The following is an 18714-nucleotide window of genomic DNA, read 5'->3' as shown; positions in this document are numbered from 1 at the left end:
TCGAGATGCCCCAGCACCCGCCACACGCCTGGCACTCCCCACAGATTGCCCTGGTTCACCTTAAGGACAGTCCGAGGAGGTGGAGACTGGGATGCAGGCACCTGCTGCTCAGTGAGGAGCCCAGAGAGTGCAGACTGAGCCCTGAAGCAGTCTGCCAGAAGGCAGAGTCGTGGCTGGCTCTCCCACCTGCCAGCCACCACCAATCCCGCTAGGAGGCATGGGGGGCATCCGCAGCCTGGGGAGAGGCCAGGGAGGGGGCAGAGGGTCAGCAGAAGGCAGGAGTGCGGTTCTGGCCATGGAAGGTTGAAGGGGCCCATGGACAGGCAGGGGAAATGTGCCCGGGCAGGCAGGAGGCTGAGACGGGAAGGGGAAAGCAGGCCTGGACTAGAGACAAAACCGGGAGCTGGCTGAGGGGGTGGCTGAGGCCATGTGTGGGAGGAGAGGGCACCCCAGCAAGCACACTTCGAGGCACTGGGGCGGCCGTGGAGCCACACAGGCCTTCCTGTGGGGAGCAAGGGCCGTGGATCCAGACGGTGCTAATGGTGAGCAGGACAAACAATGGAGGTGCCTGTGGGGGACACAGGTGACCTGGACCTGAGCTGTTTTCACTGCCATCATATAAGATCAGGGATGAAGCCCAAGAGGCGAAATTGGGGAAAGCAACTGGGGGGACATATCCCATGAGGAGTTCTGTGCTTGCAGAGAGCAGGGAAAGGAGCTTGGGGAGGGGGCAGGGACATTGTTTCCAATGTGGGAAGATAATATAACCTCAGAAGCTTAAACACAGGGTCGTCATCTGACCCAGCCCTTCTTCCCCTAGGTGTACACACAAGGGGACTGAAATCAGTGCTCGCACAAAACACCTGTTCACAGCAGCGCGACTCACGACAGCCACGGCAGAAGAAACAGCCCGAACGCTCATCAGCGGCTAAAGGACACAGGGACTGTGGACGTTCATCAGTAGCACATCACTCACCATTAAATAAATCAGGTACCGACCCCACAACGACAGGGCTGAACCTCAGAAACACTTCGCTAAGTGGAAGAAGCCTGACATGAAGACTTGTGAAATCCCATGTTTACAAACATCCAGAGTCAATAAACAGAAAGGCAGAAAGTAGATGCAAGGCCTCCAGGCCCGTGGGGTGGAGAGTGGGGCTCCCAGAGTGCAGAATGACTCCTCAACGGGCATGGGGATTCCTCTCGCGATGGAAAAGTTTGGGAACAAGATGAGGGACTAGTTGCACAACACTGAGAATGTTCTAGATGCCACTGAACGGTTTGCTTTAAACAGTTCATTTTCTGGGGCACCTGGGTGGCTCATTGGGTTAAAGCCTCTGCCTTCAGCTCAGGTCATGATCCCAGGGTCCTGGGATCAAGCCCCACATCGGGCTCTCTGCTCAGCAGGGGGCCTGCTTCCTCCTCTCTCTCTGCCTGCCTCTCTGCCTGCTTGTGATCCGTGTCTGTTAAATAAATAAATAAAATCTTAAAAAAAAAAAAAAAAAAGTTCATTTTCCGTTGTGTGAATTTTCCCTCAAATTAAAAAAAAATGTTTTTTGAGAAGTCACATGAAAGAGATTTGAACCCAACTCTAGCCCGACAGATATACATCCAGGTGCTTGCATGCACTCCACGGGGCCACGGCCACAGACAGGGAGCGGGATGGAAAGAAACACACCACAACCCTGCACGGCCCCCAGGCCCCTCCTCACTCTCCATCCAGGTCCTTGAACCCAGTAAGCACCTGCTGCCTTTGGCCTCTCTCGGCGCCCCCTTCCCTCAGATCTCCTCCTGGCTCCTCCTGCCTCCAGGAAGCTCTCTGATCATAGGTCCCCTTCCCTCTCGTATGTTCCACGGTCCATGCTCAGCTGCCCATTGACATTGGAGGGCAGGGATTCGGCATCCCAGACTGTTTTCCAAGACTATTTTTTAGAGGTTTAGGTTTGGGACAGAATTGAGGGGAAGGAACAGAGATTTCCCGTCTACCCCCTGTACCCACCCATGCATGGCTTCCCTGTTATCAACATCACTCTCCAGGCTGGGACATTTGTTACAACAGACAGACTTAAACTGACAGCACAATCCTCCAAAGCACATGGCCTCCCTTTGGGCTGACTCTTGCTGCTGTGCTGTCTACGGGTTAGAACAGATGTATCATGACTGTGTCCAGCATTGTGGTAGCACACAGAACAGCTTCGCTGGCCTAGAAATCCCCTCTGCCCTGCCTATTCCTCTCCCCTTCCCTACCCCGGAGAAGGCAACCACTTGCCTCTTCCAGAATGTTCTATGATTGGGACCATACAGCATGTGGCTTTTTCCAACTGGCTTCTTCCACTCAGTCACTGGCACTTAAAGATTCTCTATGTCTTTCCATGGCTTAAGAGCTTGTTTCTTTTTATTGCTGAATAATATCCCATTGTCCGGATGGGCCAGAGTTTAATTATCTATTCACCTACTGAAGCACAATCTCAGTTGCTTCCAAGTTTTGGCAATCACGAATACCGCCGCCACGGATATCCGCATGTAGGTTTCTGTGTGGATGTAAGCCTTCCACTTTGGTGGGTAAAGACCAAGAAGTGTGGTAATAGCATGTCTTGTTTTTAAGAAACCAGCAATCTCTTCCAAAGAGGCTGTGCAGTTTTGTATTTGCCCCAGAAATGAACAATCCTGTTTCTCCTCTTCCTCACCTGCCTCTGCTGCGGTCAGTGCCCTGGAGCAGGGGCCAGTCTCACCGGCATGCGGTGGCATCTCATCGCTGTAGTTTGCATTTCCCTGATGACATAAGACGTGCAGTGTCTTCTCCTATGTTCATTTACCCGTCCGTTCAGGTGTTTGGCCCATTTTTTAGTTAGGTTATTTGTTTACTATTGTTGAGTTCTAAAACTTCTTTGTCTATTTTGGATAAGAGCCCTTTATCAAATGTGTCTTTTGCAAATATATTTTCCCAATCAATGGCTTGTCTTCTAATTCTCTTGACCATCTTTCCCAGAGCACAAGTTTTACTTGGAATCAACTCCAGCTTGTCAATCATTTCTTTCATGGATCGCGTCATGGACAGTACATCCTAAAAGGTATCACCAGATCCAGGGTTATGTATGTTTTCTCTTTTGTTACCTGCCAGGATTTTAATAGTTTTGCATTTGCATTTAGATCTTTGGTCCAATTTGAGTGAATTTTTGTGAAGGCTGTAAGGTCTGTGTCTAGATTCATATTTTTTTGTTGTTTCTGGATGCCCAGTTGTCTCACCACCACTTACTAAAAAGATCATCTTTGCTCCATTGTATTGCTTTTGCTCCTTAGTCAGAGATAGGCTGACAATACTGATGGTGTGGGGTGGGGGTCTGTGTCTGGGTTCCCTATTCTGTTCCACTGACCCATTTGTCTACTCCTGAGTCAATACCACAGTCTCGATACTGTAGCTTTACAGCAAGTCCTAAAGCCACGCAGTGTCAGCCCTCCAACTGTTCTTCCATATTATGTTGCCCCATCCGGGTCTTTCACCTCTCCCGATAACTTTAGTGCATTTGTTGATATCTGTAAATTAACTGAGTATTCTGATCGGGATGTCACTGATTCTATAGATCAGATGGGGGATAACCAGGATCCTGACAATATTGAGACATGGACTATCTCCCCATTTATTTTGTTCTTCTTTGGTTTCCTTCACCAGAGTGTGGTAGTGTCCCTCTTAAAATCCTGTATATCTCTTGTTAGGCTTACACCTATGCACTCCATTCTGGGGAGGACTAAAATAAATGGTATGGGGTGCAGTTGTTGTAGCTTTTTATTTTTTTCTTCTTAGGTAGGCTCCACACCCAGCATGGAGTCCAGTGTGGGGCTTGAACTCACAGCCCTGAGATCAAGACCTGAACTGAGATCAACTCAGTTAAGTGACTGAGTTTTGAGCCACCCAGGCACCCCAATGGTGTTGTTTTTAATCTCAAATTTCACTTGGTTATTGCTGGTATAGAAGAAAGCAATTGACTTTTGTATATTTACCTTGTATCCTACAACATTGTTAAAACTGCTTATTTCTTCTAGTTTTTTTTTTTCTATTCTTTCAGATTTTCCAATAGACAATCATGTCATCTATGAACAAACACAGTTTTATCTTATCTTTCTTTCCAATTTGTATATCTTTTATTTCCTTTTCTCACTGAACTGCATTTGCAAGGACTTCCAGTATGATGGTAACAAGGAGTGGTAACAGGGGACATCCTTGCTTTGTACCCAATCTTAGTGGGAAAACACAGTTTCTCATTGTTAAGTATGATGTTAGCTAGAGTAGTAGCTAGTCTTTATCAAGTCAAGAAAGTTTCCCACTGTTCCTAGTTTGCTGAGGGTTTTTCCCATGAATGGGTGTTGTCAGGGCTTTGTTTCATCCCCTGGAGTGTCCTGGTCCTTGGAGAAAGTGCCAGCCTATGGTGGGCGATTAATGACAGCCTTTGGAAGAAGCAGGTGCAGATTGTAGGAAAGTGTCTAACGAAGAGAGGGAGACATTGTAGGAAAGTGTCTAGCGGAGAGAGGGAGACTCACGACGGTAATGATCCTTTGTAGATGAGAGGGGTGGGGGCCCAGTGGATGAGGCAGGCTCATGTTCCATCCACAGGAGAGAGAAGAGGGCTCGCTGAGAGTCACAGGGGCCAGGACATGAGTAGCCATGGCTGGGGACCGGGGAGCGGGTAGAAGTTCTCTTTTTTGATTTTCTCAGTGAAAGAGGAGGCCACGCTGTCAGCTAAGGCTCTGAGACCTCGGACTGGAAGGCAGGGACCCAGAACTGAGGAGAAGGGTCCTGGAACAAAGAGAGCGGGGATGGGTCTGGGCCCAGCAGCCCAAGCTCAGAAGCAGGATCTGGAGGGAGAGGGGCCCGTGAGGCTCATCGGCCGCCCAAGCAACAATGGGCTGCGTTGGACTCAGGGCTTCCTGTCCTTGCAGTCTTTCTCCCTGTGTGTCTAGGTGGATTCGCGTGTACCCAGGAGGCAGGTGGCACAAGACCTCTCTGCACTCGCCCCTGCCTAGGGCCCCAGGGATGGCTCCGAAGGCCTCTCTAAAGTCTCCACTGGCTGGAAACACTCCGTGGACGACGCTGGTGCCACCGCAGTTCCCTGTGGGGCCGGGGGCTAGAGACCCTTCCCGGAGGGTGCCTGCTCCACGCTGCCACCCCCAGCATGCCCACCCTCTGCGGAAACATCTACTCAGGCCACATGGATGAATTTCACTTTAAATTCACAGTTAAATGAGCGAATGAGCGACCCACAACCGCCTTCACCCGCACCAGGGGCAGAGCCACTGCCTTCACAGCCTGGGGCAGCAGACAACGTTCATGGAGGTCTGCAGACAGCCTGATGCATCCACTGTCCACATGTACGGATGCACAAAATGCATCAATGGGCGGGGGGCAGGGGTTCCAGGGCTATGGGGCTGGTAAACAGATGTAAGTCCCTTCTCTACCTAGGAAACAGATAAAGGGGAAGAAGCCCCATCCTGAGAGCTTTAGGCAAAACCTTGACTTAAATCTTTCCTCTGCATTAACCTCCCAACACACAGTAGGTGCTCAAGCAATGGTCTTTCTATTCTACTCTTGTGGGGGCAAACAACAAGGGACCGGCCCCATGTCCTGTGGCTAAGGTCACAGGGGATGGAGAACAGCAGGTCATTCAGTGTGGGTGTGAGTTCTGCCAGTCCCTCTTCCTCCTGGGGCCTCGATTTCTCCACTTGCAAAATGGGCAGAACTCTGGGAACCCTCCATCATCTAGAACTCTATAGTAGTTCTAATACTTGGCACACACAATCACAGTTCAAACGGGGTAGACTTAGCCCCATTTCTCAGAATAAGGGACTGAGGCTCAGAGAGGTGAAGCTTGCTTGCCACGAGACACACAGCTAGCAGAGGGGGCCAGCCCCATTTGAATCCAGGCCAACCTGGCTCATGGCCAACAGAGCATTTCCCAGATCCTTGGCCCAGGGCATCTCTGCCCCTCAGGGGAGAACCCAGGAGGGCCTGCGGGATCCCTAGAAGACTTCATAGCCTTGAAGAGAAACTGAGGCCCACTCATAGGACTACTTAGTCTGGGTTCAAATGCTGTTTGACCATTTATGTCCCTCAGTGGCTCATCTCTCAAGCCCTGCTCCCCCGGCCTGGCCAGAACATTTTGAGAATTAAATGAGATAATGTTCGGGAAAGCACTGAGCACAGCGCCTGGCACCAGAAGACACTGGGTAAACAGTCATTTCCATTATGATTTTTGGGTGCCAGGTCTCACCGAAAGGTTACGCCACTTCCAGAGAAATAAAGGCTCTGGGTGACTCCACGGGCTGCTGCTTTCACCAGCAGGCCTGGCGCTTACCTGAAGCCCCTCAAATTCCTGACGGCCACGAGAAGCCAAGGGAGGGGGCAGAGGACACCCAGGCTCTGGAGGCCATGTGGCATCGGGCCAGGCACTGCAGCGGTTCTTCAGGGCCCGGGCTATCTCCACAGGGACGCCACTTGGTGGCCTGGGGTGGGGATGGGGGGGGGGCAGGGCGGTACAAAGGAAATGCAGCCCCCTCCCTCCGGCCATCTCCAGCTCTCAGGGGGTGGGGACGCAGACTGGGTTGTCAGAGCCAGGCCTCTCTGAGCCTCAATTCTGGCCTCTGTGAAATGAGGCAGCCGCCTCCTGTCCCTGGGGTTTGCCCCAAAGAGCCGCAGGGACGAGAACAGGCTCCTGGCGCAGCGGGGGCACGCCACCTGACTCCCAGGGACTCAACCTGGGGGAATGAGGAAGGGCACGAATGTAACCTCTCTGCAGGAGACGACGGCACCCAGAAAAACTACAGGAAGGTGTGTTGACGTGAAAAGCTGCTCACCTGGCTCTAGAACAAGCCAAAGACAAATGAAGCCACTGAGGGAGAAGCACCACTCTCACGGCCAGGACTGGCAGGGTCTAGGTGGCAGGTGACATTGGTGGCCGTGGGCGCTGTGGGGGGTGGGGGGCTGCATGCTTAACTCTGCTGACACCTGGGGGCCCTGGGATGACCAGCTGGAGGGCCCAGCAGTGACAGCTCTCTAAGTCACAAAGGCACAGGCCCTCAGACCCCACAGGGCCATTTCTGGAACTTTTGGACAACCCCAGGCATGAGGATCCAAGTACCTGGGTTTCGCTCTAGCAGTGACAGCACCAGCGTTGGGCAGAGACCGATAGGCATCAGAAAGAGGCAGGAGAACTAAATGGAAAGTCACCTCACATGGGAAATGCCAGTTGGATTCATAACCATTTCACTGATCGATGTAGTAACAAAAGGTGTCATCTATGTACCCGCCCCGCCCCAGCGCTGCGTGTTTCCTCTCACTGCTCCTGATGGCCTCAGGAGAGGAAGGACCATTAATATCCCCACTTTGCAGGTGAGCAAACTGAGATACAGAACAATCAAATAAAATCTGCCCAAGGACACACAGCTGGTGAGTGGCAAAGGCCAAGCATGTAACTCCAGTGCTCTAGGACTCCAAAATACACGACTAAAATAGAGTATTTTTCTGAAAAAGGAAAAAATCAAGATACAGGACAGTGTATCTTGGTTGACGAAGTAGACGATGTGTAGCAGGTTGAATAACAGCCCGCCACAAAGATATGTCCACCCAGAACCTGTGAACGTGACCTTCTTTAGACAATTTTTGCAAATAAAATTAAATTAAGGATCTGGGAATGAGACCATTCTAGATTAGGATGGGTTCTAAATCCAATGACAAGTGTCTTTAGAAGAGAAGACATGACAAGACCAGACCCAGACATGGATTGGAGGGATGTATATGTATAAGGCAAAGAACACCGAGGCTTGCTGGCAGCTACAGAAGCCAGGAGAGGCCTGGAAGAATTCTCCCTCAGAGCCTCGGGTAGGAAGCAACTCAGCCAACATCCTGATTTCAGACTTCCTGCCTCCAGAGTTGGGATATAATAAATCTGTGTCATTTTAAGCCACTCTGCTTGGAGTAATTTGCTACAGCAGCCACAGGATACCAACACAGGGTGCAATTTGCTCCTGCTGTCCCAGTGTCTGTCTTCTTCTCTGGACCTGGCCGATTGTCCCCCACCAGACCGCTGCCTTTGCACTCGTTCCACAACCCAGACACTACCTCAAGTGCATGGATTAATTCAACCCAGTTCCCCTAGTGTTCCCATTTCACAGATGAGGAAACTAAGACCATTGGCTTGGGTCACAGTTCCAGAGGACTCCAGCCACAGCCTGTCCTGCGACCACCAGGAAGGTTGCTGGGTCAGGATGGGGCCCAAAGCCTGGTCACCTGGCCCTGGAGCTTCAGGCCTAAAGCATCTGCTGCAGGATAAGGGCCAGGCCCCATGGGTGCCCGTGAGGTGGGGGCTGGCAGGGTCAGCAGGGGAAGGAAGAGGGTGGCCAGGGTCTCCTCACTCGCTACGCAGCCCCCAGGGAGAGGCAGGACCACACTGCAGCTTCCCCGCAGACTGCTGGGGGCACCCCCTCCAGTGTCCTGAAGGTTCCCGGGGCCCAGTAGGTGGCCTGGCCGCCCCAGCCAGGCAGGTGCTGCCGACAGCTTGAAGCTCAGCAGGCCAAGAAAATGGGCATGGCTGCGCCTCCGGCCCGAATGGCAGAAGGTGGGGGAGCAGAGAGAGGGAGGAAGCTGCCCTGCCTGACTTGACTGCAGAGCCAAAGTCAAGAGGGGATGAGAAAGTGGATGCCCAGATGTGGGCACGGTATTCATGCCCATTCTGTAAATGGGGAAACTGAGGCTTGGGGTAGGAGAGCAGCAGGAGGGACTCACACCTCTCTCAGACTTAGGCTAGCAGGTCCTCCCCACCAGGGGCCCTCAGTGGAAGAAGGCTGGCGCTGCCTTTCAGATGCGGTTCAAACCAGGTTAGGGGAATGACGGGGCTGGCCAAGCAGGTGGTGGGCACCTGAGACAGCAGCGCAAGAATGAATCAGGGGATCCCAATTCCCCGAACAGAGACCCTTCACCCCCCACACACCCCCTACTATGCAGACTGCAGCCAGCACCTTCCTTCCCCACACTGTTCAGACTGTGTCAAGTGACAGCTGGGTCAGCACAGTGGTCCCTAGGACCCCCAGCGGGGGGGACCTAGCCTGAATCCGGGAGCTTCCCTGCAGCCCAGTGACTTCCCGGCAGGGGAAGTGCCGGTGGGGAGGTCGGAAAGTTCAGATTCCCAGACTCCACCCCAGACCCTCCACATCAGAAATTCTGGCTGGAGCCGAGGAGATCTGGATTCCCCCAATGCTCCTAGAGAGTTCTGAGGAAGGAGGTACCCCATTGAGGATTCGGCACCTTTCCCAGGGCTAAGATGCACCAATTCTGCAATTCTAGGCTCTGTGTCTCAAAGAGGCTACAACTTCACAACTCAAAGAAGCTGTGACCCGTGCACTTGGGGGGCTCTGCGCATTCAAAGACTCCGCAGCTAAGACTCTATGATCTGGAGACTCTGTGACTCAGCCCTCAACCCAAGGCCCATCAAAGGAGAGAGGACGAAATCCCTGGGTCTGGAGCGCTGGGGCAGCAGCAGGGACAGCAGGTATGGAGTGATCCCATGGGGAAAAAAACCAGAAAGCAAGAAAGGAAGAAAGGAGAAAGGGAACTATAGATGTCGGCATGTTTATATAACTACCTTCACATGTTTGCGTAAGCACTCAGACAGTCCAGAAAGTTCTCTAATAATGATCACTTCAAGAACATAAAGCTTTGGGGTGGGGTGAGGTGGAGACAGGGTTCGAGAAGGAGAAATGTGCCTGCCACCCTTCCACTGGCTTCATACTTTACCGTGAGCATCGAACACTTGGGTAATGAAAAAGTATCATGATTAAGGAGAAAAGAGGACAAAGTCTACGCTGCCTTCTGTGTTCCTTCCCTTGTTTCTTTTATCCGCTTCCACCCACCCGCACCTCAGCCGCCATCTGGGGCACGGGGCCCAGAGCCCCAGACTCACGCCCCAGCAGGGGACTCAGAGCAGGAAGGACCCCCGAGACCCCCGCCCAGAGCCTGTGCACTCAGCCCCGACCAGAGGGACCCCTCGGAGAAAGGGAGGGAACCGACGCCAGGGGTGGGTCCTGAGGGTGGACTGGGTGGGGGATTCCCAGGCCCTGCCCACACCCCCCCTCCACAAGGCCATCGCCAAGGCCTCTGGGAAGTCCCACTCTGGAGCTCCCCACCTGCCCCCAGAGCCCTGCACCCTCAGGAGCCCCATGAGCACTTCCACCTTGGCCTTCCAGGGGACCCCGACAGCTCTTGGAGCCTTGCCAAACTCTAGGCCCATGCAGGGATGGGACCGGCTGCCCTCGGCCCTCTCCAGCGCTCGCCAGGCCCCCACAGGCCTGAGTGGAAGCCTGGCCTGGCCTTGGCCTGGAACCAGGAGCCCAGAGGCACAGGGTCGGGGGCAGGAGGGAGGCGGCTGCTACCACCCGGAACGCCAGCTGCTGGCAGTGATTTATTTTTGCTTTAAGTGCTGGAGAATTGCAGGGCTGGAGCCGCCAGCTCAGGGGGCTCAGGCTGCAGCTGGAAGGAGAGGGAGGTGGGCAGGAGGTGGGGGTTGCACAGCCCCTCCCAGACCCCTCTTGCCCTCAGCCTCTCAGCCTGTTTCTCCATCAGATGCGAGCACGCGTGCACACGCGTGCACATACACACACACACATACACACACACACACACACACGGCTCAGTACCTCCCCATCTCAGACGCTCTCCTAAGTAAGTCTCCAAACAGCTGCAAGGAGGCTTTGGGGGACAGAGGGTCTGGACCACCACCCCCAACCTTGCTCCTAACGAGCTGTAGCACCTCTGGCTGGGGACTGTCCCTCTCTGGGCCTCAGCCTGCCTGCCCCCAAGGGACATCCCTATTCACCGTTTCCCTAGGTCACTCACTTGCAGGGCGGGGGCAGGTCAGAGGCTGGTGACAGTCACTCTGCTGCTCACTGGGACCTGATACCTTTTCTGCCCCAGAGGGTGGGCGTCCGGGGACAGTGCCCCGCCCTGGGCACATCTGGCCCAACAGCCCAGTGGGTGCCTGGTGGAGCTAAACAGCGCTGGCAGAGGCCCAGCCCCTCGGAATCTGTCTGCTCACCCACAGAAGGGGTGTAAACCCGAGCTTGGCAGAGGCCTGGGACGATCCAGGGAAACGGGAGGGATTGTGCTTTGCCAACTAGAACGCTTGTAGGTTCTTCTTACAACTGGGAAGCTGCTAAAGTTGATCGTGGCAAATCTTGAAACACACACACACATTTTAAACCTAGATGTCGTGCTCAAAAACAGAGCAGGGGCAAAGGAGGTAGGGCACACTGACACAAGAAACGAATGGCCAACGGGCATGTGAAAATGCTTAATTGGGCAAGAAATGGAGACACCGTCCCCTTGGCTGCCCCCAGCCCCTGCAGGAGGCTGCCACATATCCTATGGAAGGAAGGCACAGAGAGGCACAAACGAGAAGAGAAGCGCTGGACCCCGTGGCCCTGACTCTCTGCACCTCAGTTTGCTGAACTCTGCAATGGGAATGGCTTCTGGCCCCCACGGAGTTGGGGTGGGAGCCCTCCTAAGCTGGAAGTGAGCCAGGGGCCTGGGACACGCAAGGGTCAGAGCTCAAAGCAGGTAAGGTCAGTCATAAAGAGCTCAATGCAGAGTCGGGGCCTGAAATACATGCCAACTGCCTCCCCCTCACATAGACAGATGGCAGGCCAAGGGCTCAGAGAGAAGGTCTGAAAGCTGACTCTGCTCGCCACGAGCCCCACAATTCTGGGCCAGTGATGTCACCTCCCCGAGGCTCGGTCTTCTTATCTGCAGATTGGGACAATAACTGCAGCTACCCCTGCTGTGAGCACCCTCGGTGTATCAGGCACTGGGCATGGCTGAACGGACGCATTCACTCCACACATGTTTGCTGAGCTTCTCTTGCTCACTGAATGCTGCTGGAGGCACTGGGGACACGGTTGTCACAAACTGAACCCAAAACTTTGCACTTCAAGGGCTTGCCTCCCAGTAGGGGAGACAGGCAATAGGCAAGACAAGCAAGTGAAACATAATGTGGCAGGTCGCATTAAATCCTACAGAGGACAAAAGCAGGAGAGGGAAGGTGGGTAAAAGGAGGCCATGGTGTTGTCCAGGAGAGGCCTCATGGAGGAGGTGGCATTTGGACAAGGCCCCAAGGTGGTGAGGGGGGAGGCTGTGTGGAGATGTGGGGAAGAGTGTTTCCAACAGAGGGAGTGGCAAGTGCAAAGGCCCTGAGGCAGGAGCAGGCTTTGTGTGTTGGAGGTGCAGCAAGGAGAAAGGCAGGGTAGCCTGAGGAGAGGAAGGCAGTGGTGGGAAGAGAGGGGAGTACAGAGAATCAGACGGTGCAGGGCCCTGGAGCCACAGCAAGGAGTGTGGCTTTCATTCTGAGCTGGGGTGGGGTGGGAAAGGACCACAGGAGGCTCCTGAGCCTGAGGAGGAAACCAAAGCCCCCAGAAGGTGTCAAGTTCACAACAGGTGTTCAGGCAGCCATAGCCACTCTGAAATCTTGATTTTGTCGTTCTCCAGCTCCTCTCGAAGCCTGAGTCCTCGAAAGAGCTCCAGACCACGGGTGAGGGAAGGAGAGGGAGCTGGTTGAGGGTGATGGGTCCCTGGCAGGAGCCAGGGGGCTGCATCCACGAACTCTAGGGCAGCATCCATGCTGGGCCAGGGTGGACTGGCTCCCCGGGATCTCGGAGGAAGGGGCTCCTGCTCCTATTTGGCTGGGCAAATGGTACTCTGTCTGGTGTTCCAGGGCTGAAGGCCAATGAGGGGGGCTGGCCTAGGGGTCCCCCAGGTCCCCTTGACCTCACACTGCCTCCACAGCTGCCACTTCAGCAGCTGGGCAGGAAGATCTGAGCTGTGGCCCATCAGTGGGGGAGGGAGGAGGGGTACCCTGTAGGAGCAGGAGTCCTGTGTCTGAGGCCCTCTCTTGCTGCAGCCCTCCCTGGGCCTCAGTGTCCCCACATGTCCAAGCAAAGGCTGCCCTGGAATGACAGATGCTGAAGGCTCTGGCACCACCATGTCCACATTCTCCCCCTTCGTGGAGTTCCCTTTCCACACCCGATTTCCGCTCAGATCCCCCTCCACCGTGAAGCTCCGTTTCTACTCTCCCCTCCCAGGTGTTCTCAGGAGCCTCCCCAGCTGAGGCTTTGATCCCACTTCACAGATGAGCAACAGCACGCTAAGAGAAGTGACTCAGCCACAGTCACACCACAGGCTTCACTCACCTTGGCTGTCTGCCCTGAAGCCTCCTCCCCAACAGTGAGTTTCTTGAGGGAAGGGGCCGGGTCTCTCTCTCTTTGGTTGGAGTATAGATGATCTCCACCAATTTATTAAGCACCTTCTGTATGCCACACTCTGCAGTGGGGTCCCAGCTGAGGCTGCCCGGGGCTCTAGCCCTAGAATCCACAGCATACCACAGGCCCTGGCACCACAGCCACAGCAAGGAGACAGTTCCCATGAAGGCCTCTACATCCAGAGAAAGCAGCCCAGACGCAGGCCCCGTGAGCACTGCCTGAGCACCTACTGCAAGCCCAGGCCTTCACTAGGCCCCAGGGAGGTGGCGGGAGACATCCCAGGGGACCAGGCGGGTGTCTGTGGAGGGGAGAAGGCACAGCTCTGTCTTGGGGGTTGGGGCAGGGGGAACGCCGGGGCTCAGGATCTGAGGGACGCAGGTTCCAGTCCCTCCCGGTGCCTCCCTGGGCCTCACATCTCCCGTCTGTACAATGGAGCCAAGGACACCTCTGCACTGGCAGGCCATTAGGAAATTACATCAGGTGGCAGAGTGCTGGGCCCTGAGCCAGCGCCCATTGAGGGCTCCAGACCTGCCTGCGGCCCCAGCTCCTCTGGAAAATCCGCCTGCCTCGGCCCAGCCCCCCCACCCCACCCCCAAGGCTCCTCTGAAGCCTCCAACCTCCCTGCCCTGCCCGCGGCCCAGTTTCCAGCCGGCTATCTTGCTTTCATCTTCGGCCTTTGCTGTCTTCCTCTCACGCAGCCAATTCCCCTGGCACAGCTGGCCTCGGGGACGGAGCCCACACCCACCACACCTTCGAGTGGCTGGCCCGGCCTCCACCTCTCCTGCCACCCCTGAGCTGCCTCCCTCCCGGCCTCATCCAGCCTATGGTGGGTTTCTGGCTGCAGGCCCTAGGGGAGGGGCAGGTGTGCCCGTGTGTCACTCCCAGCGAAGCCCTGGCGGGCACCCAGCCACACACACCAGGTGCACCTGTCAGCAGGCCGCTCCGGCCCCGAGCCAGGCCTGGGAGCAGTGAGATGAACAGTGGGCATCAGGTGGGCTCTGAGGGGGCCCCGGCAGCCTGCAGCCTGGGGCCGGGCAAGGGCCACAGAGGCTGCCAGGAGTGACGACGCAGTTGCTTCTGCCCCAGACGTGCGCCAAGGCCTCCGGGTGCCATGCCTGGTGCTGCCAACTGTGGCCCAGGGCACCAGAGGGCTGGCTGGGCCTGAGGAGAGCACCCGCAGGCGGAGTCCGGCCCAGCACTGCAGAACTGCAGGGGACTGCTGTCGCTGCTACTGTTACTCCTCTCATCACTACTGTCCCCACTATTTCCCTGCCACAGGGCCACCAACCCTACCCTTTTCGGCCTCGGGCAGACACCATGGCCCTGGGACAATAGGCCTGACAGGGGCAGCTGCCTGGCTTGGGAAGAGTAAGATGGAGGGTTCTGCTCAAACTCCTGACTAGCTGTGTGGCTTTGGGCAAGACCCTGTGCCTCTCTGGGCATATCTTTCTCCCAGCACAGCACAGCTCATGGAACAACCTTCCACCACGTGCTGACCCACACCACATCTCCCTCCTGAGCAATCTTGAAGCCCTAGGGCAGTCTGATGTGGCAGGTGGGCTTGATGGCGAGGGGCTCCAGGGACAGGCCAATCAAGTCAGAGTAGTGCCAACCCCTAGAATTTACAGAGTACCCCCTCTTTAGCGGTGCACCCACAGAGAACAGGGGTCTTTCCTCTTGTCTGGGCCACCGGAGCACCTGTGCTGGCCTCCGGCAGTGCTCACGCAAGTACCTCCCCTTAGCACCCCACTCTCTCTAATGAGTCTTGACCCCACTGAAGGGAGCCCTTCCAAGGTCCCCTTCTCAGAGCTGCCAACATCCAGTCCCCCGGCTGGATGAAAGGGACCACCAGACAGCTGAGGGCAGACTTCTCTGAGGATTCTCCTTGGGGTCCCAGTGCAAGGAGGGAGGTGATTTTCTCTGAACAGAGGACAGTGCATTCCACATAAGAAAGACCATAAGCCTCCAGTGGGCCTAGAGCTGGGACCTCCTCCCTGGCCATCTCCGGCCCTCTGGCAGCTGCCCAGGGAGGAGGCCCCATGAGGGACCACAAAGGAGCAACCTAGCACAAAGTGAGCCTGGGCTCCCGGGGAGGTAGCAGGATGGACTTTTCTTTGGCATCGAAGGGAGGAGTAAGGGGTAGGCTGGAGGCTAACGCCTTCTGGGTTCTACCTTCGAGGAGGCGGCTGCTGATTTCAGCGGCGGCGTGTGGGTGCCTCCACGATCCTGGGAGACAGAGCCTGTGAACCCGGGTTCCGGGAGGTGGATATGGGGGGCAGGAGGTCCCCAGCACTTTATCCCAGGGCTCCAGTCTGAGCACTGGGAGCAAAGGATAAAGTAGAAACGGTCACAGGCAGTGCAGCACTCCTAGATGGGCACAACCCCTAGGAAATGAGTAACATGGTGGCCCCGAGTCCCAGCAACTCCAGACTGTGAGGAGGCAAGAACCTCCCAGAACAGAAGACCACCTCCAAAGAAACACTTTTCTGTGACCTCCCATTCCAAACACAGGTTTTAAAATATTCATATGACCAGGGCACACTTGCTCAGAACAGGCAGCACAGACATGCACTGGGGCCTCAACTCCCATGTGAAGCTTCACCACCCCCTCCCAGCAGCTCCCTGCCCCAGGGGTCGCTCCACTGAGTCCCCACTTTTCCTATCCCGCTTCCCCATTGGGCATCCACAGCAGAGGTGAGCATGTAGGGGGGACTCCTGCCCTGAAACCCTGGGGGCTTCTCAGCTAAAGGGTCATCCCCTCTGCAATGGAGGCTGACTTCTAAAAGCAAAAAGGTGCGGCTTGAGTTGCCGTCTCGCTGGCTAGCGGAAAACACCATTTCCAGAATATTTTTACTCCATTAGAGCACAGGAGGTGGGAAAGAGAAATGACTCCAAGGACCCGGAGATCTGGGGTCTGGGGGCATTTTCGGGGCCACTGGTAGACTGAGTCCCCCTCTATGCCCCCCCCTCCAATCCCGGGGTCTCGGGGAAGGTCACGCATAGGACTGATGCCGCGCGCGAAAGTGCCTCCCCACGCTCCCTCCCGAGCCCCCATGTGCTAGACAGCCAGAGGGGTACCGAGGGTGCCTCAAAGTTTCCCGGAGCGCCCCCAGGACGAAGGTTAGCAAGGAGCAAAGTTCCCTGGTGGCAGTAGCCGGAGACATGGCAGGGGAAGAAAAGCTCGCAGTCAGCATTTCCTCCGATGGCTCACCGAGGGAGGAGGAAAAAAAAAAAAAAAAAAACAGAAAACGAGAGGAAGAAAAAATCCCTCCCGCCCCACCTTCCCTGTTGCAGCACCACCTCGTGCTCGCTCCGGGGCCTGGGAGAGGCCTTCGGGGAGCTGGAGTCGGGCCCCCGGGGGTCGGGTGCAGGGCGGCCGCGCACTTACCTCGGTCAGTGCCCCGGGCGCAGCGCGCTCAGCGTCCTCCGAGCTCCGGGCGGCCGTTCCTGGCCCCGGCCGCCACCGCGCTGGCTGCATCGCCGCCGCCGCCTCAGGGCAGCCCCCGGGGGCGCTCCATCCCGAGGGGCGCGTGGGTCTGGGGCGCCGATCTGCCCAGTTCAGCCACGGGTCGGGGGCGCGCGCCTGGACGGCGCCCCCGGCCGCGGGGCGCTCGCTCTGGCCGGCGCGGCTGGCGTCGGTCCCTCAGTCCGGCTGTGAGCGCGGCCGGCCCACCCCCTCCCCCGCCGGCTGTTATCTGATCCCGGGCAGGGCCGGGCGCGCTCCCCTCTACGCCCCGGCGCCCCGCGCCTCCCCGCCCGCTCCGGCCGCGCCAGCCCCTCGCCCCCGGCTACCGTTCCCAGGGAGGCGGCGGCAGCGGCAAGGCCCGGGGAAGGCGGGGAGAGAGGAATGGAGGGCGAGGAGGCGGCTGGAGGCAGAGGCTCGGCGCGCACCCAGCTCCGCGCCCCGCTGCCACCAGAACCCAGCTCGGCAACTCCTCTAACTCTCCGCCGAGAGCACGCCCGCCCCGCGCCGCGCCGCCGCTGCCCCCGCCCACCCCGGCCCGAGCCTGGCCCAGAGCGCCCCCAGCCCCGGGCCGCCCCCCGCACACACACCGCCAGCCACTTGCGCAATGGGGCGCGCGCGCGCACACACAGACACACACACACAGAGGCATGTCCTCCAGGGACACGCGCACACACAGGTGCATGGCCAGCGCACACACAGGCAAGGGAATCTTGCACACACGCGTGCACACAGCCGGATACACACGCTCAGGCGTCGGCATACAAGCAGGCAAGATGCACGCCCGGACAGGTATGACGGCTGCAGGTGCACAGGTGCACACACACTCATACGTGTGCGCACAGGGTGGTATTTGCACGTGTGCCTATGTGCACACAGATCCTGGCTTGTACATCATTCCCATGGCATCCTTTCTCTCTGTACACCAGGCATGCACACTCGTATACATACATCCTTTCCCCTCTTTAATAGCATCTCTCTCCTCCCCATCTTGTGCTCTGTTTGGCTTCTCCCATCTCCTGCTTTCTCCTCGGTGCTCCTCCCCCCTACTCTCTCTCCCTCTCTCTCCCTCTCTCTCTCTTTCTCTCTGCTGACTTGACCCCCGTGTGACCCTCTTTTCTTGCCACCCCTGCAAGGCTCAGGCTTTCTTCCTAGCCTGTCCCCACTCGCCCTACCCTCCCAGCCTCCTGGGGCCTATTGTCTGGGCCTCAGATCTCTCAACCTCCCGCCAGGCCCGGGCCTTTCATCCTGGCAGACAGACCTGCCCGGTTGGGCCTTGGCCCAGGAAGACCCCATTTTATCACCAGTCTGACCCTTTGCTCAGCCTTGGGGCCACAGAATTGGGCCAAGGAGGCAGGTCTGTGCCCGGAGCACAGGCCTCAAAGGGCTCCCTGGCCCCCTTGGCTTCCAGCTTCCCCTTTAATGTGAAATATAATTATGTGTCTGCACAGCAGGGAGACTGGCTGCAGGGTTCTAACCGAGGAGGATGGCTCTCTGGCCACCGCCCAGATTGCTGGCTGCTCAGACAGGGCGGTCCACAGGCCCTACCAGCCCCAGGCGCATAGCCCCAGGCGCACAGTCCCAAGCTCCCAGTACCTGGCAGCTTGTAGGTGCCACCTGGCCTAAGCCACCCAGAGAACCCACCGACCTTAGGCTGTCCAGGCTTGTACTGAGAAGCTGTGGAAGCAGATCACTGCCCCCCCCCCCCACACACCAGGCCTTCCTCCCTGGGTCATGTCGACAACTACGGGTAGTGGCAATGCCTTACCTTACGGAGCTACAGTGAGGGTTACACTCACTCAGTGCGGCTCCCGGCTGGGTTCGACAGCTGACATACCCTGCGAAGTCGAGCTGCATGAGGCTCCATGCTGAGGATCCAGCTTGAATGATTTCACTGTCACTACAAGAGGGAGTGCAGACACCCAATGGCCCTATTTTGCAGGTGAAGGAGCTGAGGC

The 18714-nt window shown here is 56.7% G+C and overlaps 1 protein-coding gene across 5 annotated transcripts in view; it reads right to left on the bottom strand.

Annotated features, from left to right (window-relative positions):
- LOC131816281 (ATP-sensitive inward rectifier potassium channel 12) overlaps positions 1-17287 on the bottom strand; it is a 39905-nt gene extending 22618 nt beyond the window's left edge. For 4 of the 5 annotated variants that reach the window (XM_059148860.1, XM_059148864.1, XM_059148859.1 and 1 more), the window contains exon 1: positions 16682-17287. The gene's annotated coding sequence lies outside the window, so the exon portion shown is untranslated. The remainder of the gene's footprint in view (positions 1-16681) is intronic. The other variant, XM_059148862.1, reaches the window with a different exon arrangement.
- Between the last annotated feature and the right edge of the window lie 1427 nt (positions 17288-18714).

The sequence above is a fragment of the Mustela lutreola genome, chromosome 15 (assembly GCF_030435805.1).
Source record: "Mustela lutreola isolate mMusLut2 chromosome 15, mMusLut2.pri, whole genome shotgun sequence".
Taxonomy (NCBI): domain Eukaryota; kingdom Metazoa; phylum Chordata; class Mammalia; order Carnivora; family Mustelidae; genus Mustela; species Mustela lutreola.
This window is presented reverse-complemented; position numbering and strand designations above follow the sequence as displayed.